This window comes from Heterodontus francisci, chromosome 2, assembly GCF_036365525.1.
Source record: "Heterodontus francisci isolate sHetFra1 chromosome 2, sHetFra1.hap1, whole genome shotgun sequence".
Classification (NCBI taxonomy): Eukaryota; Metazoa; Chordata; class Chondrichthyes; order Heterodontiformes; family Heterodontidae; genus Heterodontus; species Heterodontus francisci.
This window is the reverse complement of record NC_090372.1, coordinates 9,366,490-9,391,489: the sequence shown is the minus strand read 5'-3', so window position 1 is coordinate 9,391,489 and position 25,000 is coordinate 9,366,490. Positions and strand designations below refer to the sequence as shown.

Here is a 25,000-nt window from a genome sequence, read left to right as displayed (position 1 = left end):
GCACCCTTCCTATTTCTGAGTTCTATTTTAAATGTTGTTTATATCTTCATAGTGTTTAATAATTTAGTTCTTCTAATTAATGAGTTAATTTGTTGATTTAAAGACACCTGGTTTGATTAGCCTCATTCGGGGGTTAATAGATGGTACAATTTGGCTGGGTCTTTCTTTAATTTGTAAAGTTTTAAATGATATGTTAGCTAATCTGTGGAGCGACGGGATTGAATTAACTGTGCGTTGATCCCACCGCAATCAGAATCGTATATTTTGATTGGGGGCTTTGACAGGAGCGGTCAGTCGTAACAATAAGAACAGGGAGAGGCCATTCAGCCCCTCAAGCCTGTTTTGCCATTCACTGAGATTATGGTTGATCTGTGACCTAACTCCATATATTTGCCTTTGCTGCATATCCCTGAATATCTTTGGCTAACAAAAAAATCTATCAATCTCAGATTAAAAATGTAACAACTGATCTAGCATCAATTGCAGCTTGTGGAAGGGAGTTCCAAACTTCTACACCCTTGGCGTGAACAAGTGTTTCCTAATTTCACTCAAGAAAGGTCTGGCTCTAATTTTTAGACTCTGCCCCCTAGTCCTAGACTCCCCAACCAGCAGAAGTAGTTTCTCGCTATCCACACTGTCTGTTCCTGTAAATATCTTGAAAACTTCGATCAAATCGTCCCTTAACCTTCTAAATTTCAGGGAATACAACCCTAGTTTGTGTAATCTCTCCTCATAATTTAACCCTTGGAGTCCAGGTATCTTTCAGGTAAATCTAAGTTGCACTCCCTCCAAGGCCAATATATCCTTCCTTAGGTGTGGGGCCCAGAACTGCTGATAGTAATTAGCTACTACACCATTGTGGGCTGGGGGCTGGGGCAGAGATACTGTAAATAATGTTAGTAAATTTGATATGACAAAACTTGCATCTTTTTCCCCTCATGAAGGCAGAACAGCAGCAGCAGCTGTGCTGCTACACGAGTTTCCCCACTCTGCAGTGCCAGTGCACCACTGCAAGTCTGCTTGTTAATGTTTAATCAGTGGCTTGTAGCATAGATCAGGGGAGCTGCTCAATTAGAATAAGGAAGACAGTGGCTGAAGATCTTGCGGTTTGTCATCCAGAGGAGGACGTTGTCAACAAGTCTTCTCATCTTTTCTGTTGCAATGCTGAATGATTGCAGCAATGATTGAGATGAGGAGAAATTTCTTCACTCAGAGGGTTATCAGTCTTCTGAGTTCTCTACTCCCGAGGGCTCTGGATGCTCCATCGTAGAGAATATTCAAGGCTGGGTAGACCGATTTTTGATCGCTCAGAATCGAGGGATATGGGGGCCGGGATTTTGTCAAGGCAACGGGGGTCTCGACCACATGCTGTGGTGCCAGCGAGAGCCCCGTGTTACCGCCTCAGGGAAGGCCCGCCAAATCTAGCGCCAATTAGGCACTTAAGTGGACAGCAGTGGGCCATCCCTGGGATCAAGGACCCCGGCGGCAGAAGTCCCGCCTACTGAGAGCTCCCGGCCAATCAGAGGCCAGCAGCTCTTAAACTGAGCAGCAGCTCCGCGGAGGTGGTGGCTATTACCGGTACTGGACTCACCTGAGGCCCTGGAACCACGAACACACACACACACGAAATAGGAGCAGAATATGGCCCATCGAGCCTGCTCCACCATTCAGTACGATCATGGCTGATCTTGGGCTTCAACCAGGCCACGGGTAAGTCACAACAGGACTAATTCCAGTGGCAGTAGGATGAGGCCCTTTTAATGGAGCATTCATCGCCCACTTATGGGCCTCAATTGGCGACGGGGCGGGAAGTCTGTTCATAGGCCTTCCCACCCCGGGCTTAATTTGGGTGGAGGCGGGAAGGTGTCAGGATCCCCCTCTGCCATCATCCCGCCTGATTAAATGCTCTCCCCGCCTCCAAACTCGCCTTGGGGGGTGGTGGGTGGGGGGGGGGGGGGGGGGGGGAAGAGCATAAAATGTCCCCCAGGCTGTGGGCAGGAAAGAGAAGTTGAGCTGGAAGATCAGCTATAATCCTATTGAATGGTGGAGCAGGCTCAAGGAGCTGAATGGCCTGCTCCTGCTCCTATTTCTAATGGTTGGAAACCAGCACTGAAGAATCTTTTTCATTCACGGTGTTTCCTCACTTATCAAAAGAAAAATATAATGTTATTCTTGCTGTGCCTGGGTCCTGTTGGGACTGGTGCTGAATTTATCAAGCTGCAGTTGCTGAGAATTGAGCGATTGTTTCAGATGCTGACAAGCTGCGATAGCCAATTGGTTTGACAGCTTTTCAGGGTTCCTGTTGTAATACTGTACCAGTGAACACAGCATTTAAACTGTACAGGACTGCTGTGGTTTCAATCTTCACATTTATATTTACAGTTTCAATTTTTCATGAATCTTTAACAAAAAAAGGACGGCTAAAATAGTTAAAAATCCTGAGGAATCCCCATTCAAATTCCCACGGAACCAGCAGAGCTTTTGGATTTAATGCAGTCGAATTCCATCATAAGATCATTCAAAATCCAAAAGAACCTTAATTATATTTAATTGTTTCAGGTTGGCGTCATCATAGAAGACACACTGGCTGCAAAATTCGGCTCTGTAGTGCACTATGGGAGCCTGGAGGTGGTTTAAAAAAAAAATTGGCAGGGGCGTCCTCCTCCAATGGCTTCCAGTGCAATGCACGCCAATCGCCATGTTGGGAAGGGTGATACCGCGGGCTTGCAGAGCGTTCAGGACGTGATGTCAGTCAGTGTCAAATGCTGATTCAGTGCCTGACCTGCCATTTTGGACCTCTCAGGTCCTGTTAACATCCTATCTTACACACTCTCTAGCAGAACATACATGAGGTACTAGTGGTCTATAAAGGTTTCACCACGGAGCCTTTAGCCATGTTGCTTTTGACTTCCTTTTGCTGCTGCAGAGCTTGTGCAGGTAACGTGTACCGTTTTGTTGGAGGAGCTCACATAAGTTCTTTGAGTTAGACAGGAGTGGTGCTGGACTTTGGCAAGGAGTTGAAGGACTCTGAGTAGAATACTCGCTGTCGGTCATGGGCGCTATAGTTGCAGTCCTGCTTGAACTGCAGCACGACGGCGAGATGGAGCACAGGCAGCAGAGGGGGGAAGCTGTGCAGGGAGGGAGAAGGAGGAGGGCTCTCAATAGAAGGCCTTACCCACCTAGCTACCTCCACCTCAACAGGAGCAGTGTCTGAGGTGGCTATGAATCAACAAGGAAGTGGTCATAGAACTGTGCCACCTGCTCCAAGTGAGTGAGGACGGACCTGCCAGTGGCTGCCAAGGTCACAGAGGCCCTGAATTTCAGTGCTGGAGCCGGCAACATCACCAACATATCTCAGTTCACCTTGCATCGCTGGATCAGGGAGATCACTGAGGTCCAGTATGCAAGGAGACGGGACTTTAAAAAATTTTGCATTTATATAGCGCTTTTCACAACCACCAGATTTTTCAAAGTGCCTTACAGCCAATGAAGTGCTTTATTTTGAAGTATAGTCATTGTTGTTCTGTGGGAAACATAGCAGTCAATTTGCTCACAGCAAGCTCCCAGAAGCAGCGATTTGATAATGACCAGATAATGTGATTTTGTGATGATGATTGAGGGATAACTATATGCCACCATACCAGGGAGAACCCCCCTGCTGTCCTTTGAAATAGCGGCCATGGGATCTTTTATGTCCACCTGAGAGGGCAGACAGGGCCTCGGTTTAACGTCTCATTCGAAAGTTAGCAACCCTGACAGTGCAGCACTCCCTCAGTACTGCACTGGAGTGTCAGCCTAGATCTTTGCATTCAGGTCCTGAAGTGGGACTTGAAGCCAAAATCGTCTGACTCCGAGGAGAATGCGCGTGGCTGACCATCCTCTCTCTAAGCAGAGAAGCAGGAAGAGTGGGCACATGGCTTTGTCAGGCTAGCAGGATTCCCAATGGCGTAGGGAGTCCATCGACTGCATGCATGTGGCTTTGTGGGCCCTGCATCTCAGTGGGGAGATGCACAGAAACCGCAAGGGGTACTCCTCCCTGAACGTGCAGTTGGTCTGCGGCCATGCATTGATCATGTTGGTGAATTCCTGCTATCCTGGTAGCAGTCACAGTTTTACCCTGCCCCAGTCAGCCATTCCTGCCATCCTTGAGGGGTAACATTGAACTAGAGGGTGTCTGTTTAGTGACAAGAGCTACCCACTCTACACATGGTTCATGAATGTCCCCACCACCAGATGACCACACATGGACAGCGCTCATACAATGAGAGCCAAGCTGCCACCAGTCTCTCAAACAAGCGAGGAAGGAAGAAGGTATCCGTGACATCGTCACTCTGGACAGGATGCCCGTGAGCACATACTCGGACTCCGGTTCCCTAGATACAACCCCAGATAACCATTGGTCCATAATTCCCCAACTTTCCATCCTGCTGTTACAGACCATCACAGCATCCTCTTCGACAAAGTCCTGCAATAAAATACACCACAAAACAACCATTCCATGCCAACTTTATCCAACAAGACATACACAGCTCAACTATTCAACCTTGCACTTTCCCTTCAAGCCTGTCTTCCGTGTGCCTTTTCCTGTCCTAGTACTCCGACAGATGACCACTCCAGTCACAGCATGGCTGGTGGAAAGCTGCAGATGGCCTTGCAGATTTCAGACTGCACCGTCTCAGCATGGGTGACGGCAGTCGGTGCTGGCTGGCGTTCAGGCAAGAATAAGGGCGCTGGCGGAATAGCCACAGTGTGAGCACAATTGATGCCATACTGAGAGACGATAGCTGTTTGATGTTGCACAGAGCTGCTACTACTCCCCCAGGGCAGTGACTCCACAATCCTAGTAAATGTTTTGGAGCACAGATTGCTGGGCTGCTGTGAGAGCAAGCCCCTTTGAGCACTGGTATTTGCAGCCTGGATGGCAACAAGCTGGGATCTGACTGAACTTCCACTACAGAACTCTGGGCATTGGGTGGCTTCTGCCTGGGCAGCTGAGACACCAGCCACCAGATGCTGCATCACAGCTGGATCCACAAGCGCTGTCACGAGACGGCCGCTGTTTCCATGTTGGAAAGGTGGGCTCCAAGCTCTGCACAAGACTGTGCCAACTTGGAGCCAGACTCCTTTATGCTTCTTGAGAGTGACTGCAGGTTCTGTTGCTGGCCTGCCAGTGCACCAAGCATTTCTGCCTGCATGCCCATCAGCCTTTCCCTATACTCTGCCCCATCAAATTCCACATTGAAGTCCTCTGCAGCAGCTGTCGCCAGGTCCTTATGTGGGGGGGGGGGGGGTGAGGGCGGAGGCAGACTCCTGGAAGTGACCTCCGTGGTTACCTACCCCCGGTCCCTTCTAACTGCTTCTTTGGAGGGCCTCCTGCCCCCTGTGGAAAGCTGAGCTCTCTTTTCCTTTCCACCACTTACACTAAGGCCTCCAGCATTGAATCAGAGGATATGGGGGCCCTTTTCTGGCCTGCTCCATCACTGCCCTTTGTACCAGCTTTGACAGTCTTTAACATTCACTTCCAACTGCTGCTGCAGTCAGAATGCACCTCCCCTTTGAGAGACGTACGGTGGCTTTACAAAGTGCAGGCTAGTTTTAATTGGTGCTAGCCTCGTACGAACCTGGGCTCCTGGCTGAGTGTACAGCCACTCAGCAGTGCCTGTAGCACTGGGCTGCACCCTAGTCATAGAGATGAGCAGGCAGCACAAAGTTTGCGTGCTGCCTACATCACCTTGATCAGGCGCAGGGTAATCGTGTCCAATTTGTGCACAGCAAGCTCCCACAAACAGCACTGTGATGATGACCAGGAATCTTTTTTTTTGTGTGATGTTGATTGAGGGATAAATATTGGTCAGGACACCGGGGATAACTCCTCTGCTCTTCAAAATAAGTCAATGGGATCTTTTATATCCACCTGAGAGGGCAGACGGGGCCTCAGTTTAATGTCTCATCTTAAAGATGATACCTCTGACTGTGCAGCTCTCCCTCAGTACTGCACTGGGTGTATCAGCCTAGATTGTTGTGCTCAAGTTCTGGAGTGGGACTGGAACTCTCAATCTTCTGACTTGGGTCCGAGTGCTCCCAACTGAATTGTGAGACTAAAGTTTGACACGTGCTCTGAAAATGTTTATATAGATACAGAAATTATGGTATTTTCCTGAATCCTGTTACTCTTTCTCACAATAAATCCAGTGTGACTTTAATTCTGGTTATGTAACACTATACATTCAGGGATACTTCTGTCTTCATGATGCTTTCACTGCGTGTTGTTTAGAACCATTTCCAAATTTTCAGCATTAGCTGTTTTTTAAAAATTCATTTGGGGATGTGGGCGTCGCTGGCCAGGCCAGCATTTATTGCCCATCCCTAATTGCCCTTGAGAAGCTGGTGCTGAGCTGCCTTCTTGAAACACTGCAGTCCTTCGGGTGTAGGTACACCCATAGTGCTATGAGGAAGCGGGTTCCAGGATTTTGACCCAGTGACAGTGAAGGAACAGCGATATAGTTCCAAGTCAGGATGGTGTTGGAGGGGAACTTGCAGGTGGCGGTGTTCCCATGCATCTGCTGCCCTTGTCCTTCTAGGTGGTCGCGGGTTTGGAAGGTGCTGTCTAAGGAGCCTTGGTGCGTTGCTGCAATGCATCATGGTACGCACTGCTGCCGCTGTGCGTCACTGGTGGAGGGAGTGAATGTTTGTGGATGGGGTGCCAATCAAGCGGGCTGCTTTGTCCTGGATGGTGTCTAGCTTCTTGAGTGTTGTTGGAGCTGCACCCATCCAGGCAAGTGGAGAGTATTCCATCACACTCCGGACTTGTGCCTTGTAGATGGTAAATAGGCTTTGGGGGAGTCAGGAGGTGAGTTACTCACTGCAGAATTCCCACCTGCTCTTGTAGCCAGAGCATTTATGTGGCTGGTCCAGTTCAGTTTCTGGCCAATGGTAACCCCCAGGATGTTGATGGTGGGGGATTCAACGATGGTAATGAACTTGAATGTCAAGGGGAGAGGTTTGGATTCTCTCTTGTTTGAGATGGTCGTTGCCTGGCACTATGTGGAACAAATTTATATTAACGTCTAAGATAACTTCTCTACACTGCAAACTGCACCCACCCACCATCGATTTGTGTACAAACTCAACTTCCTTTGAGGTTCCTTTGTGATTCTAAGAGCATAGGAACAAGAGGAGACCATTTAGCCCCTCAAACCTGTTCCACCATTCAGTGAGATCATGGCTGATCTAACTCCATTTAACCGCCTTTGCCCCTTATCCCTCAATACCATTGCATAACGAAAATCCGTCAATCGCAGATTTAAAATTAACAATTGATTTAGCATCAATTGCCATTTGTGGAAGAGAGTTCCAAATTTCTACCAGCCTTTGTGTGTAGAAGTGTTTCCTAATTTTACACCTGAAAGGTCTGGCTATAACTTTTAGACTATGCCCCCAGTCCTAGATTCCCCAAGCAGCAGAAATTCTGCATCATTGTTCAATGGAAGTGAACCCAGGAAACAATAGCACCTGCTTGAGGTTGGTGGGGAAAAAAACATTCCTTGTAATCTAAAAATTACTGGATGTCACAGAAAATGTGAGGTTATAAGGGCGGCACAGTGGCGCAGTGGTTAGCACCGCAGCCTCACAGCTCCAGCGACCCGGGTTCAATTCTGGGTACTGCCTGTGCAGAGTTTGCAAGTTCTCCCTGTGTCTGCGTGGGTTTTTGCCGGGTGCTCCGTTTTCATCCCACAGCCAAAGACTTGCAGGTTGATAGGTAAATTGGCCATTATAAATTGCCCCTAGTATAGGTAGGTGGTAGGGGAATATAGGGACAGGTGGGGATGTGGTAGGAATGTAGGATTAGTATAAATGGGTGGTTGATGGTCGGCACAGACTCGGTGGGCCGAAGGGCCTGTTTCAGTGCTGTATCTCTAAATATAAATAAAATAAATAAATATAAAATAATCCTCGCAGGGTCCAGATAATTAACAAAACACTCGGATTTCATTCTCACAGTTGGATTACTGCCTTGCAATTCATTCCAACCTATTTGGTATTCCCAGTCTATTTGCAAACAGCAAGAGCAGAGAATTGATTGTTTATTTTTAGCTTCTGTGACAGTACATCAAAATTTGACAAATCCCCTAATGTTGGGTTCCTAAGAAGAAACTTAATTTATGGAACAAGAAACATTTGCGTCGTTATTCACTAAAATGAATTAACCTGTCGATGTACAGACTGATTTAAAATAAAAAGGTATCAATTTAGTGAGCGACAACATTGGAAAGTATTAATTGACAGATTGATAAACTACCAGAAATGTATCACCTTAAGGACACTGACGCTCTGGTTATGTTTAACTGGCTGTGAATGAGCTGCAAACAGAAAACATTAAATCAAGAAGAAATAATTTTGTACCTGTTGATTTCCCTTATATAAATAACATGAGCAAAAGTCAACGGGTATTCTAAGAGGTACAAATTGTCATGACCATCACTTCAGTAGTATCCTTTGAACAGGTGCAATTAATAAAATAAAAATTCATTTCATAGATATTTACAAAAAAAATCATATAGGTTGTGTCACTGAAGATAGTTATTGCCTCATAAAAAGAACTTTTGTCATCTTCATTTGACAAGAAATGCATTACTCACAGTTAGGACACAAGAATGTAAGGAATGAGAAAACTGACCTGTGTGTCTGTGTGTGCCTGTATATATGTATGTGTGTGTGTGCATGTGCGTGTCTCTGTCTGTCTACCGGTGTGTGTTACCATTGTGTTTTACCATTAAACACCCCTCCCTTCTAATTCCAGCCCTGTTAATGTTATTCAGTGGAGAAGCGAGAAGAGAGAAAGTGTTCATTTAAACAAACAGAAGTTTGTCCATGGCTGCTTTAGGGAATTCTGTGATGGTCATCTTTGACTATCAATGGCGGGTGATCAATATATGTTACAAATGAGCTAAGTGGTTATGTTAGCTAGACCTCGCTGCCCACAAACAAGTTATTGCCTCAAGGAAAAACTGGTAATAAAAGTTGGCAGAGACAATTTGTGTTGGCACAGCTCAGCTTATTTATTTTGACAGTTTTTAAGGCCAACTGTCAAGATGAGATGTTGTGATGAGAGTTTTGAAGTGTTAGTGTGGCTCTTATTGGTCACAGTGACAGAAGGAGTTAGAGGCTGAGGGCAGTGATCAACTGAGTAAGAAGAATTTTGTCTCGTTTCATGCTGGAAACAGGCCTCTGCACCATTGGGCCTTCCCGCTCACACGATGGTGAGTTGTATGTCTCCAGTAACTTTAAATGTCTCCCAACTCCAATGATTTTAATTACTAGTCCAAATGGTTTGTAAAGAGGGCACTAGTTTTTTTGTTGTTGAACTGATTGTCAGGCAAAATTATAGACTTCTGTCTTTTATGTTGAAATGTGTAGATGTTAATTAAGCATACTAATTCCTCATTGGTTCAAGGTCACATCTAAATTCAGTGATCAGTTTTCTCTGCTAATAAAGAACTCAGTGGAGGGCAGGATGCATCAATGAAACATCGGTCTTTGCCTCAACTCAAGGTTCATCCTTAAATTAGTATTTTTTTAAACCAACTTTTAAAAATATAAAATAAAATATACTTGATATCTCCAAACTCTTAAAAACCAGGTGTGGTGATCAGGATGAGAGGTGACAGTAACGGTAGGAAAAGAAAATGTGAAAGTTAAAGAGTCTGTGGCAGTCGCATGCAAGAGACTGTCTGTCTTTAAACCAAGAAAACCCCATGCTGTTAACTCAGGAAGCTGACTTCTGCACACTTTGGATTGCAGAGAGACCATAGTTCCACACCAAAAACACTGATCAGATGTTACTTCGGTATTCAGAGGTAGACTTTATAAGTATTGTAAATACATTACTTAGGATAACACGTTCTTTTGAGACCTTGGGGTGGTCACCCGGCCCTTTTGTGAGTCACGCCAGACCCCGGGAAGGGTCACATGCTCAGGGTTATGAGCCATGGCCTACGGCGGAACCAGTGAATATTCGGTGGTGATGGTGGAAGAGCTGGAACCTTGAGAGACAACTCGAGGCTGCTTATAGGTGGAGAATCCTTTGGGAAGAGGGCTTGTGTCTCCTTTAAAGCACACATGAGGAAGGCAACAGGAAACCATCTCATGTACTTTTTTCTTAGTCAGATTGCTCATTTCTCATGGAAGTAAAAAATGGGAGGCTCTTAGGAGCAACTGAAGAGGAAAGCGCAGGACCGTGAGGTGTGGATAAATGAGCAGAGGACCTGCCCTTGGGCAGATCACCACTACACACTACAAATATATTACTGTACCAAGCAAAGCATCATACTAATTCATGCTCAACCCTTCTACAAACAGCAACATAGAAATTACAGTGCACTTTGGCAGGTGACTTGAACTGGTGTAATACATGGGCATGAATTGTACTGAGATGACTGGTCAATGGAACATTAATGCCAATGGCAACTTAACAGACGTGTGAGCAATGTTTACAAAACCTGGCAAAGATGGCGTTAGTCAGTAGGAATGAATGTTTTTAAACTGTCAGGCTATGTATTTGTCTGTTCTCTTAGTGTCAGGAGATCACATATGTGGCTTCTTGTGTATCAAAGATGTTAAATCCCTTAATACTTCCTCTCTCACTATGTTAATTTCATCTAATGTTTCAAACTCCTCCTCTCTGACTGCAATGTCTGTATTGTCCATTTCTTTTGAAAACAGACGCAAAGTATTCATGAAGAAGCATGCCAGTGCCCTCTGCCTCCATACACAGATTACCCTGATAGTCCCTGCTTTCCTAATTTCCTTTTTAATTTCACCCCTATAGTTTTTATACTCCTCAAGGAATATGAAAAAGGTGAGTTTTAACGAGTCTTGAAGGAGGGGATGGAGTGAGAGAGTTGGAAAAGTTTATGGAAGGAATTCCAGAGAGTCTAAGATTCTGAAGGTAGCTCACCAATGATGTATAAGTGGCCAGAGTTAGAGGAATAGTGAGTTCATGAGGGGGGAAATGTGGATCACAAACTAGGTAGAGAGGGATAACAAGGGAAAAGATGAAGGGTAGATTTAGACAAAAAGATAAAAAATTTAAATTTGAGGCATTGAGGGGCCAGGAGTCAATGTGGGTCAGCAAAAACAGTGGTAACTGGTGAACAGGACTTGGTGCAGGATAGGAATAAGACAGCTGAGTTTCGGATAATCTAAAGTTTGGGGAAGGTGGAGAATGGGAGACTAGCCAGGAGATCATTAGAACAGGAAAAAAAAGAGCGGAAGTAGACCATTCGGCCCTTCGAGTCTGCTGCCCCATTCAATGATCATGGCTGATCTTCTACCTCAACTCCACCTTCCTGCCCTATCCCCATGTCCTTGATTCCCTTAGTACCCAAAAATCTATTGACCTCTGTCTTAAATATACTCAGTGACTGAGTATCCACAGCTCCCTGGGTTCGAGAATTCCAAAGATTCGTAGCCTTCTGAATGAAGAAAGTTCTCCTCATCTCAGTCCTAAATGGACAACCTCTCATTCTGAGACTGTGACTCCTAGTTCTAAACTCCCCAGCCAGGGGAAATATCCGCCCAACATCTATCCTGTCAAGTCCCTTAAGAATTTTATATGCTTCAATGCATCATCTCTCATTCTTCTAAACTTTAGGGGATAAAGGCCTAGTCTACTCAATTTCTCCTCAAAGGACAATCCTCTCATCCCTAGAATCAATCTAGTGAATCTTTGTTGCTATCTCTGTAGGTCAAGTATGTCCTTCCTTAGGTAAGGAGACCAAAACCTTACAGAGTACTCCAGGTGTGGTCTCACCATGGTCCTATGCAATTGCGGTAGGACTTTACTCTTATACTCCAAACACATAATAAAGGCTAACATACCATTTACCATCCTAATTGCCTGCTGTATCTGCCTGTTAACTTTCTGTGATTTGTGTGCAAGGACACCCAGGTCCACTTGAATAGCAACATTTTCTAGTCTCTCACCTTTTTAAAAATAACTCTACTTTTCTATTTTTCCTACCAAAATGGATAACTTCACATTTCTCCACATTATATTCCATCTGCCATGTTCCTATATCCCTTTGCAGCCTCTTTGCATCCTCCTCAAAGCTTACTTTCCCATCCAGCTTTGTATCATCAATAAACCTGAATACATTGCACTCGGTCCCCTCACCTAAATCATCAATATATTTTGTAAATAGCTAAGGCCCAAGCATTGATCCTTGCCGTACCTTACTAGTTACATCTGCCATCCCAAAAATGTCCTATTTATTCCTACTTGCTTTTTTTTTGTCCATTAACCAATCTTCAATCTATGCTAATCAATGCCATGAGTTCTGTTTTTGTAATAACCTCTTGTGTGACACCTATTCAAATGGTTTTAGAAAATTCAAATACCCCAGTTCCCCCATGTCTACCCCTTTTCAATCTCAAAAACAAAGTGATTTGTCAAATATGATCTCCCTTTCATAAATTTGTGTTGACACTGACTAATCAATTCTGCTTTTCTCAATGCCCTGTTACCATGTCCCTAATAATAGTGGAGGTGACAAAGACAGGGATGAGAGTTTCATTGGCAGATGGGCTGAGGCAGGAGCAGAGGCAGTCGATGTTGTGGACTAGAGGTAAGTGGTATTTGTGATGGAGAGGATGTAGGGCTGGAAGCTTGCTTCCCTGAACAGTCTGATTGTCAAGGGTGGAGTAGGAATCTGTAGCAAGGCTATGTAGCGACTATGAAAAGGATTGAAGATGGCGAGTTTGGTCTTACTATTGTTTAGCTGGAAGAAATGGCAGGTTACCAAAAACTGGATGTCAGGCAAACAGATGTATTTTTAATTTTTTTAAATTTTATTTATTTAGAGATACAGCACTGAAACAGGCCCTTCAGCCCATCGAGTCTGTGCCGACCAAGAACCACCCATTTATACTAACCCTACAGTAATACCATATTCCCTACCACCTACCTATACTAGGAGCAATTTACAACGGCCAATTTACCTATCACCTGCAAGTTTTTGGCAGTGGGAGGAAACCGAAGCACCCGACGAAAACCCATGCGGTTGCAAGGGAGAACTTGCAAACTCCGCACAGGCAGTACCCAGAATTGAACCTGGGTCCCTGGAGCTGTGAGGCTGCGGTGATAACCACTGCATCACTGTACCATCCAGAGAGAGCTAGATGCCTTCTGTATATGAATGTAATTTGACCTTTTGTCTGTGGATGATGTCACCACGGGACAGCATGTAGTTGAGGAAGAAGAGGCCAAGTAGGTCCCTGGGAAGTCACCAAAGGTGGTGGCAGTGTGTAGGTGGGAAGAGAAGTGGTTGATGTACAGATGCTCTGGCTACAATGTGATAGCAATGAATGGGACCAAGAGGGACCATCAAGCAGGACAACAGAGGAGAGGAGGATGATGTGGTTGATCATGTCAGAAGTAACAGAGATTTGAGGTTGATGAGGAAGGATAACATATGATTTACAATATCAGCAAGGAAGGTTGAGTGGTCAGCAATTTATTGGACCTTCGGTCGAGGGAACAGGAGGCAGAGCTCATGGGTGAGATGGTGGTGGAAGCGGAGGTAATCAATGATTTCAAAAAGAGGTTCCATGGACACTTGAGGGAAATAAACCTGCAAGGCTATGGGAATAGAACAGGGGAGTGGGACTGACTGAACTGTTGTACAGAGAGCCAGCATGGACTTGGTGGGCGGGATGGCCTACTTCTGTACCGTAATGACTCTATGATTATGAGCTTAGAAAGGGTTTGGGGAAAATGTGAAAAGAAAGTAGAGGAAGACATGGGGTTCGGGGCTAGAGTGAGAGAGGAATGCCTGGGCGGGAGGCTTTGGCCTGGTGGGTAAGGGAAAGGTGTAGGGAACAATGGAGGCAGCTGAATGTGCATTTATCAAACTTGAAGCAAAGCCAGTGAATCTGAAGGAAATAGTGCTTTGCTGCCATTGGATGGAAATAAATTCGACTAATTTATATTTCCAAGTGTAGCTGATGGAGGGAGAATTGTACGTTTACTATTGGCTTTGCTGTAGTAAAGGTAAAACAGCCTACAAACCCCCCAAAATTTAGAAGGAATAGGATTCAACTCATTATCAGCTTCCCAGAAACTTGTAGGAGATAACCACCTTAATTTACAGTATCAAGAGCCTCTGGGCTCCCTGCCCCTGTCTTTTTTTTTTAATTAACCATCATGTAGAAAATAACAGCCTGCAAAAATGACATAATGAGATTTTTGAATTGGAATTTGATGTGCTGCTGTGATATACCGCCCAATAAATCTCCAGGGAAGAGATGAAAAATTGATTATGCTGATGACAACAATAATGGTATGACAAGTATAAAGTAGTTTTTTATCCAGGGAGCTACGGCAAGTGATATAATGAGCGAAACCATGAGTTGTGTGTGGACACTGCCCAACAAACAACAGGCTTGTTTAGTTTATTAAGGGGTACGATAGCATAGCAGTTATGTTACTGGATTAGTAATCTAGAGGCCTGTACTAATGATCTGGAGACATGAGTTCAAATCCCACTACGGCAGCTGGGGAATATAAATTCAATTAATTAAATAAATCTGGGATTAAAAAGCTAGTATCAATAATGGTGACCATGCAACTACCAGATTATTCATAAGAACCTATCTGGTTCACTAGAGTCATAGAGGTATACAGCACAGGAACAGGCCCTTTGGTCCACCGTGTCTGCACTGGCCATTAAGCACCTAACTATTCTAATCCCTTTTTCCAGCACTTGGCTCGTAGTCTTGTATGTTATGGTGTTTAAAGTGCTCATCTAGATACTTCTTAAATGTTGTGAGGGTTCCTGCCTCCACCACCCCTTCAGACAGTGTGTTCCAGATTCCAACCACCCTCTGGGTGAAAACATTTTTCCTCAAATCCCCTCTAAACCTCCTGCCCCTTACCTTAAATCTATGCCCCCTGGTTATTGACACCTCCGCGAAGGGAAAATGTTTCTTCCTATCAATGCCTTAAATAATTTTGTATACCTCAGTCATTTCTCCCCTCAGCCTTCTCTGCTCTAAGGAAAGCAACCCTAGCCTATCCAGTCTCTCTCTTCATAGCTGAAATGCTCCAGCCCAGGCAACATCCTGGTGAATCTCCTCTGCACCCTCTCCAGTGCAATCACATCCTTCCTATAATGTGGTGCCCAGAACTGTACGCAGTACTCCAGCTGTGGCCTAAGTAGCATTTTATACAGCTCCATCATAACCTCCCTGCTCTTGTCTTAATTAGCTGAGGCATATAATACAAGTATCCCAGGGAAGGAAATCTGCCGTCCTTACTTGGTCTGGCCTATACTGCCCTCTGAAATGGCCGAGCAAGCCACTCAGTTGTATTCAAGGAGGTGGCTTACCACCACCTTCTCGAGGGCAATTAGGATGAGCAATATTTCCTGACCTTGCCAGCAATGCCTACATCCTGTGACTGAACTAACAAAAGAGATGAGGAACACAATTTCAGGTATGATTTACTGCACAGCAGGGAGCGCCAGCAAGTGAGTTGCTTGTTTTAAAAATGGAAAACCCTGGCAGCATACAGCAGATCAGGCAGCATCTGGAATGTACAATCTTCCTCAGAATAAGCTTCTGTCCCTGGATATATCTAATTTAAATGATGCATACACAAATAAAATTACTTTGAGAAAGACCAAATCACTGTGTAGAAATTGGCACTCATTATCCAGGTATTAAACAAGCACAATGAGGCTCAATTTCATGGTCTAACATCCTGTGCCCCAAGAGTCTCTGAAAAATGTTCCACCAAAATTAGGTTGGGCCATTTTTCAGGTTCGTCTGCTGCCTGCCTGAAACAGGTGTTAGGCTGCTCATCCAAATATGAAAGAGGCTTAACACCTGCTTTCGGCCTCTCGCCAAAATTGGTCTGCGATACGCAGGGCAGGCAGGCATCGGACCTGCTTTGCTCAGGGTTGTTCAGAGGCTGTTGTGGCATAGGTAATGACAGCCAACGCTATATCTTGGGTCTTGAATAGTTGTGGGCCATCTGTGATACGTTTTCTGTTCTTAGTCTCTCTCACTTTCAGATCAGGTTTTAAGGTTCTGAGATTTGACGTGGGGGAGGGGGAGGATGTCCCCCAGTTGCCAGCCATGTCTTTGGCAGGAGATCAGCAGAAGCACACATTCCCCCGCCCCTCTCCCCCCCCAACTCCACCACCGCCCAGATAAAATGTTGTTCCCTTTATCTGGGGTCTCTACGAGTCTCCCAGTGAAGAATAGAAGAACTGGGAAGTTATGCTGGAACTATATAAAATGCTCGTTAGGCCACAGTTGCAGTGCTACATGAAGTTCTGGTCACTGCACTTATAGGAAAGATGTGATTGCACTAGAAAAGATACAGAGATGATTTAAGAGGATGTTGCCCAGACTGGAGAATCTTAGTTATGAGGAAAGATTGGATAGGTTAGGTTTTTTTTCTTTGGAACAGAGGCGTCTAGTTAGAGTGGTTAGGAAGGCTGTATTCCCCTTAATTGAGGGGTCCATAACCAGGGGGCATAGATTTAAGGTATGCGGTCGAAGGTTTAGAGGGGATTAGAGGGGAATTTTTTCACGCAGAGGGTGCTGGGGATATGGAACTCACTGCCTGAAAGATTGGTAGAGGCAGAAACCCTCCTAACATTTAAAAAATATTTGGATATGCATTTGAAGTGTTATAACCAATAAGGCTGCAGACCAAGAGCCGGAAAGTGGGATTAGGCTGGAGGACTACACATCAGCTGGTGCGGACACGATGGGCTGAATGGCCTCCTGTCGTGCTGTAAATTTCTATGATTCTAAGTTAAGGGAGAGGATTAGCTGAACATCTCCTGAAGCTTCATGGTCTGAGTCTTTGTGAAAGTGCTTTTGGAGTCATGGCGGTGATAAGTATTTCTATTTCTGTCTCAATGAACAAATAAATGTATCGGGTCCAAAGATTAAGCCAGGTCATATTATCTGCTTACTTGCTTTACTGGCAGCTTGCAAGGTAGACAAAACAAGTGCAGGATTCAGAGGTTGTGGTGACCCCAGGAGGGTTTCTGACACTGCTAAAGTTCTTGTGTCTTGACGCTTGAGTAAATAACATCAGTACCTGAGAGGTGATTACTTATTTTTGTTTGAAATGTTTCTCCATGCTATGGTTTGTGTGTGCGTTACTTTTTATAATTTTATAATTTTAATTTTATAATTTTTAAAATTTTGTGTTTGCAAAATTTTTAGGTAAGCACGGCCTAATAAAGGAGAGCCTGCATGCATTTGTTGAGGGCAAATCATCTTGATTGAGGTAATGGAGAAAGTAATTGAGGCCCATGCAGTTGATGATGTGTATATGGACTTTCAAAAGACATTTGATCAAGTACCACACATTAGGCTCAATTGAATCCAGTGGGATAAAAGGGGCAGACGCAGCACAGATACAAAACTGGCTAAGGGATAGAAATCAGAGAGTTGTGGTGAATGGCTGTTTTTCGTACTGGAGGGAGATATACAGTGGAGATCCCCTATGTTCAGTACTAGGACCACTGCTGTTTTTGATGTATATTACTGACTTGTCTTGGGGGTACAGGGCACAATTTTGAAATGTGCAGATGACACAAAACTTGGAAGTATAGTGAACAGTGAGAAAGATATTAATAGACTTCAAGAGGACATAGGCTGGTGGAATGGGTGGACACATGGACGATGAAACCCCATTGGGGTGTGAGGGGATACACTTTGGCAGGAAGAATGTGGAGAGACCATATCTGCTAAATGGTGCAATTTTAAAGTGGGTGCAAGAGCAGAGCTCTGGGGGTGAGTTTGCACAGACATTTGAAGGTGGCAGAACAGGTTAACAGAGATTTAATGAAGCTTATGGGATCCTGGTCTTTATAATTAGAAGCATAGATTACAAAAGCCTGGAAGTTTTGCTGAACCTGTATAAAACACTAATTCAGCACCAGCTGGAGTATTGTGTCTAATTCTGGGCACCACACTTTTGGAAGGACATGAATACTTTGGTGAGTGTACGGAAGAGATTTACTATAATGGTTTCCGGGTTGAGGGTTTACAGAATGTGGGTACTTTGGAGAAGCTGTGGTTCTTCTCTTTAGAGCAGAGAAGGCTAAGGGGAGATTTGATTGAGATGTTTAAATCATAAAAGGTTTTGATAGAATAAATGAAGAGAAAGAGTTTCCAATGGTTGAAGGGTTGATGACCAGAGGCCGCAGTTTTAAGGTGATTGGCAAAAGAACCAGAGGCAAAATGAGGGGAAACATTTTTAATCAGCAAGTGGTTAGGATTTGGAATGCACTGGCTGATAGGGTGATGGATTCAGATTCAATAGTAGCCTTCAGAAGTGAATTGGATAGCTGGTTGAAGGAGAAATAATTGCAGGGCTGTGAGGAAATAGCAGAGCAGTGGGACTAACTGGATTGCTCTTCAAAAGAGCTGGCATACTCTCGATGGGCCAGATGGCCTCCTTCTGTGCTGTACTGTTCCATGATTCTCTCATGGTTAATAGGGAAAAGAGGGAAGGGAGGCTGTGGACTGGTAAGTAATAAGTAGATAAGACCTACTAAAAAAGTTGGTAAGTCACATGGAATGTATCCAAGGTTGTTGGAAGAAGCAAAGGTAGAAATAGCAGAGCATTGGTCACAAGTTTTCAATCCTCTCCAGATGCAGGAGTGCTGCCGGAGGGGTGTTAATGTTCAAGAAGGGCGAGTGGGATAAACGAGGAAACTACAGGCCATTCAGCCTCACATCGGTGCTGGGGAAGTTATTGGAAACCATTATTAGAGGCAAAATAAATGGGCAGAACCCTCACTGCACTTCAAAGAAAAATACTTGGATGCGCACTTGAGGTGCTGTAAGCGATAAGGATACAGACCAAGGGCTGGAAAGTGGGATTCGGCTGGCTAGCTCTGAGTTGGCCGGCACAGACACAACGGGCTGAATGGCCTCCTCCTGTGCTATAAGTTGCTATGATTCAATGAATTAGAAAGAGAGAGTATTTTTATAGTTTTGAACCATGGAAAAGGAAAAGCACCAAACGTAGTTCAGGTGGTCAGTTACTGTCACGTAGCTTCTGGGCTTTTTTAAAAAATGAGAAACTAAGATTTTTAAATTTAAAAAAAATTCTTTCATGGGTTGTGGGTGTAGCTGGAAAGGCCAGTATTTATTGCCCATCCTTAATTGCCCTTCTAGGCCATTTCAGAGGGCAGTTAAGAGTCAACCACATTGTTGTGGGTCTGGAGTCACATGTAGGCCAGACCAGGTAAGGGCAGCAGATTTCCTTCCCTAAAGGACATTAGTGAACCAGAAGGTTCACAATCCACAATGGTTTCATGGTCACCATTAGACTAGCTTTTTAAGTACAGATTTTTTAATTGAATTCAAATGTCACCATCTGCCATGGTGGGATTCAAACCCATGTCCCCAGAGCATTAGCCTGGACTCTGGAATCCAAATCCAGTGACATTACAATTATGCCACTGCCTCCTCCTAAGATGAAAGCCTAAAGCCAATAGAACAGAAACACGTTTGAAAAGAGACGAGAGAAAAATGTGAAACAGAAAGTGATTAGGTAACGTCACGGTCAAATTCCATTCCCTAGCCATCAACTCCATCCCTCCCCCGGCAACTCTTTGAGGCTGAACCAGTCTGTTCACGATCTTGGCGTCATATTTGGCCCCAAGACGAGCTTCTGACCACATATCTGTGCCATCACTAAAACCGCCCGCTTCCACCTTTGCAACATCACCTGACTCTTCCCTATACGAACTAGGAACAGGAGTAGTCCGCTCGGCCCCTCGAGCCTGCTCCACCATTCAACAAGATCATGACTGATCTGATTGTAACCTCAACTCCACATTCCTGCCTACCCCCAATAACCTTTCACCGCTTTGCTTATCAAGGGCCCTGCCTTGCCTCGTGCTGCTGAAACCTTCATCCATTGCTTTATAACCTCTAGACTTGACTACTCATACGCACTCCTGGCTGGCCTTCCATGTCCTACCCTCTAAACTTGAGGTCATCCAAAACTCTGTTGCCCGTGTTCTTACTTGCACAAAGTCCCGTTCCCCCATCACCCCTGTGCTCGCTGATCGACATTGGCTCCCGGTTAAGCAATGCCTTGATTTTAAAATTCTCTTTGCTTTCAAATCCCTGCATGGCCTCACCCCTCCCTATCTCTGTAATCTCCACCAGCCCCACAACCCTTCGAGATCTCTGCACTCCTCTAATTCTGGCGTCTTGAGCATCTCCAATTTTAATCGCTTCACCATTGGCTGCCATTCCTTCGCTGCCTAGGCCCTAAGCTCTGGAATTCCCTTTGTAAACCTCTCCACCTCTCTCTGTCCTCCTTTAAGATGTTCCTTAAAACCAATCTCTTTGCCCAAGCTGACCTAATATCTCCTCCTCCTGTGACTCGGTGTCAAATTGTGTTTGGTAACTTGTCCACAAGTAACACACAGTCTCGTCCACAGCACTCATACAGTCCTGTGAGAGTTCCAGTGAAGCTCCTTAGGTTGTTTTACTATGCTAAAGGCGCCATATAAATACAATTTGTTGTTGTAGTAGTTGTTATTGCTATTGTAGTTGTTGTAGTAGTGTATTAATGCCCGAAAGAATGTCGGAAAACAAGACTGAGGGAGGGACGGAACAACATAATTTTAAAATTCTGGGAAAGATTGAATTAGTGTACGAGTCTGAGTGTCTTGTGGACACGATTGTGTGTGTCTTTTGAACAAGACTGTGTGAGTCTTATGGCCGAGGCTGGGTGATGTGTCTTGTGTATGAGACTGCACAATGAAACTTGTGGATGACACTGTTGTGTGTCCTGTGGATGAGACTATGCAATGCGTCTTGCATACGAGACTGCGTGTGTGACTTAAACACAGTGAGGAAAAATGGAGGAGGAAGCTGCATGGGAAACAGTATTTGCAGCTTAGGAAGAATGAGAGGATAGTTCAGTGGAGCATTACACTAGTTCTAGTGTTAAAGATGGGTTGTGAGGAGATAAAGAAGTTAGAGGATAAATATGAGCAATTGTGCAGCAAGCTTTTTTTCACCCTGTTTAAATGTGCGGAAAATTGGCTAGTAACCTCCCAAACTAGGGGAACAGCAGGTTCCAGGAATAAAGAATTTCAGTTATGAAGATAGATTGAAGAATTTGGGGCTGTTTTCCTTGGAGAAGATAAGGCTGAGCAGCGATTTGATAGAGGTATTCAAAATCATGAGGGGTCTGGACAGAGTAGATAGAGAGAAACTGTTCCCACTTGTGAAGGGATCGAGAATGTGAGGGCACAGATTTCAAGTAATGGGTAAGAGAAGCAAAAGTGACATGAGGAAAAACGTTCATGTAGTGAGTGGTTAAGGTCTGGAATGCACTGCCTGAGAATGTGGTGGAGGCAGGTTCGATTGAAGCATTCAAAAGGGAATTAGACTGTTATATGAAAAGGAAAGAATGTGCAGGGTTACGGGGAGAAGGCGGGGGAATGATATGAAGTAAATTGCTCTTTTGGAGAGCCGGTGCAGACATGATGGGCTGAATGGCCCCCTTCTGCGCTGTAATGATTCTGTGAATTCTTGGGCTGACCTGGGTTTATAGAGGAGATAGCCAATGTTACTCAATAGTCTGGGGTTCATTCCCTGCACATCACAAGAATTCTTCTCAGTTCCAATTTCCTGATTCTCTGAGCCATTTGAATTTGTGCATCATTTTGAGTTATCCTCTTTAGAGGGTCTATTGTCTTGCAAGAGACTGTGCATCAATTATAAATTAAGGTTCCTCAGTGACATGATTGGCAGGATGATAGCATAGTCAGGTACATCATGTTTATTTATTTATTTATTTAGAGATACAGCACTGAAACAGGCCCTTCGGCCCACCGAGTCTGTGCCGACATCAACCACCCATTTATACTAATCCTACACTAATCGCATATTCCTACCACATTCCCACCTGCCCCTATATTCCCCGACCACCTACCTATACTAGTGGCAATTTATAATGGCCAATTTACCTATCAGCCTGCAAGTCTTTGGCTGTGGGAGGAAACCGGAGCACCCGGAGGAAACCCACGCGATCACAGGGAGAACTTGCAAACTCCGCACAGGCAGTACCCAGAACTGAACCCAGAACTGTGAAGCTGCGGTGCTAACCACTGTGCCGCCCTCGGTACTGCTCTTCGGCATTTTTTTTTTCTCTGCTAAAGACAAAAATTAATAATTGAATTGAAGAACTCCTTCAATATTTAAGAGGGTACTATTTCTCCCTGTGAGCCAGGCTGACCAGGAAGGCCATTGCTCCCGGACCATGTCAATTTAAACTGGTTTCAGCAGAGGAGGTTACCAGAATGGGCTGCAGTGCTGCAGGATTAGCATTGGGAAAATCTCCCATTGTTTTGCCTCCAGTGACACCTGCTAGAAATTTGCTTCTGTAGAAACCAAGTGGGAAAAGGATTGGATTTAGCTGTAATAGACTCCACAGTCAAATAGCCAGGATTATAAGTGGCCAGTATTCATGTAACGCCTTACCAGCAAATGCCTGAAAGAAGAACGAACATTGCAGAGAAAAGAGGGGATTAAAGATGTTTTTGGCCTTAATCCACTTTGATGAATTTTGAATGTGTAGAATGGAAGCTATAAATGATAAGTGTTATTAAACATGATAACTACCACTTAGTGTTCATGCTCTAATTCATGTCCTTTCTCAGGGTTATATCCAATCTGTCTGCTGCTCATTGCTGTGGAGTTGTTTTTTCCACAAGGAATTCAGCATTAGTCCTCGTTATGTTTTCTTTTTGTCTTTTGCAATGCTATGTTGTGACTTGTCCCTGTTACTTTCAGAGAACAGCATAAATCTGCTTGGCAGTGACTGCGCAGTTGCAACTTTGAATTGCTGAGTGCGTTTTTACTGTGTTTAAATACCGTGTCTTGTCAGTTGACATCAGAATCAACATTGCAGTTAAAAGAAATGAGGCTTAGCATGGATAAAAGGGAATCCCCTCATGGAGAGTTAAGTGACATTACAGACTGAAAAAGGACATAACTCCGACTTGGGTACTGCACTTTGTTTTGGTATCCAGTGCAGAGTGCTTTATATATAGGATAATAAATAACTGACAATGAGTTACAAGGCTGTAATCCAGTGGAGCAACACAGATAATGCCAGAATAATTCTGAAAAGGAAGCTTGGGGGGGGAAGGGTAGATTTACGGCCGTTAGCAGACTGAGATTGAATTACTGCCTTAATATCACTGCCAGCCATTTGTTATTGTTGGTCACATATTTTGAATAGCGTATTTTTAAGCTGATTATCTTTGACTTTTCTTACCCTGTGGTAGGCATGTCTTGTGTAACTGAGAAAGAAATGCCTCGCAATGCTGACAACAACTTGTATTTATATAACACCTTTCATATAATAAAGTGTCCCAAAGCACTTCACAGGAGTGTTATAAAAAAAATTGACACCGAGCCACATAAGGTGATTTTAGAGCAGATGACCAAAAGCTTGGTCAAAGAGGTAGGTTATAAGGAGTGTGTTAAAGGAGGAAAGGGAGGTGGAGAGCCAGCGAGATGTAGGGAGGGTATTCCAGAGCTTAGTGCATAGGCAGCTGAAGGCACGGCCGCCAGTGGTGGAGCGATGAAAATCAGGAGGCCAGAATTAGAGGAGTGCAGATATCTCGGAGGATTGTAGGACTGGAGAAGATTACAGAGATAGGGAGGAGTTTGAAAACAAGGATGAGAATCTTAAAATCAACATGTTGCTCGACCAGAAGTCAATGTAAGTTAGTGAGCACAAGGGTGATGGGGGAACGGGACTTGGTGTGAGTTAGGACACAGGTGGCAGAGTTTTAGATGACATCAGGTTTACAGAGGGTAGAATGTGAGAGGCTGGTCTAACTCCAAAGTATCTGGTGTCATGTGGCAAGTGTTAAGAGTTTTATTTTCAGCTCTGCATGATTGGCCAATGAAGCATTCAGTGCAAGAAACACTCTTAACTGCTGACTATTCCTACGTTGGTGTCTCAAGCTTCTCCTTTTGTAATTGTGCCCATTGCTCATTGCCTGGAGTTAAACAGTAATTCATAAGCATTTCTCTTGAAAGCTTTGATTAATAAATCACTTTATAAATCTGTTGCTTTGGTGTCTTGTCAGGTTTATTCAGCTGCTGTTTCCATTCCATGGTCGTGGAGATGACCTCCTGAGGATTTTGAATCTTTTATGTACAAATCAGAAATTTAACTGGAGTACAGCTTATTTTTTTTTTAAAGAAAAAGTGTATTTTTAAAAAAGCAAGACATGAAGAAATGTTTTATAAGTCCTCTATTTCTAAATATACCCATCACTAAAAATGATGCCACTTTTAGAGATGTTAAGTGAAGAGAGATCTGCATATTTTGAAACCCAGTGTGGAGACCCTTAAGAGTCAGTTTTATATCAGATGCTTTCACTATTGGGGCACTTACAGTTCTTGAGATAATTTCCCCTGTGAATGATTTTCACCGAAATATTTTTGTTACTTTAGCGACTGGCCATAAACACAAGATGCAAACTAAGTTGTAAAATCAATCCAGCCGCAACCTATGATATTAACTATGTATGTGACAATCTGTGAACATGGCCCCAGTTCTGCCAGAGTTGCACTGCCCCTGTCTTAATCTCACTATCGCTAGGTCTCTTTTTTTTCAGTAATAAAAGCAAAATACTGCAGATGCTGGAAATCTGAAATAAAAACTGAAAATGCTGGAAATACTCAGCAGGTCAGGCAGCGTCTGTGGAGAGAGAAGCAGAGTTAACGTTTCAGGTCTTTGTTCTGATGAAAGGTCACAGACCTGAAATGTTAGCTCTGCTTCTCTCTCCACAGATACTGCCTGACCTGCTGAGTATTTCCAGCACTTTCTGTATTTATTTCTCTTTTTTTTTTAAAACATCTGGTCTTTAAAGAAAGAACTTGCATTTAAATAGCACCTTTCACAACCTCAGAATGTCCC

The 25,000-nt window shown here is 44.2% G+C and overlaps 1 protein-coding gene across 6 annotated transcripts in view; it reads left to right on the top strand.

Moving 5' to 3' along the window:
- Positions 1–25,000, top strand: part of cpne4b (copine IVb) — a 379,388-nt gene that overhangs the window by 163,369 nt on the left and 191,019 nt on the right. Inside the window, exon 1 of one of the 6 annotated variants that reach the window (XM_068054297.1) lies at positions 17,050–17,123. The exons of the other annotated variants lie outside the window; for them this stretch is intronic. The gene's annotated coding sequence lies outside the window, so the exon portion shown is untranslated. Of the gene's footprint in view, positions 1–17,049; positions 17,124–25,000 lie in introns of those variants that run through there. 6 annotated transcript variants of the gene reach the window in all.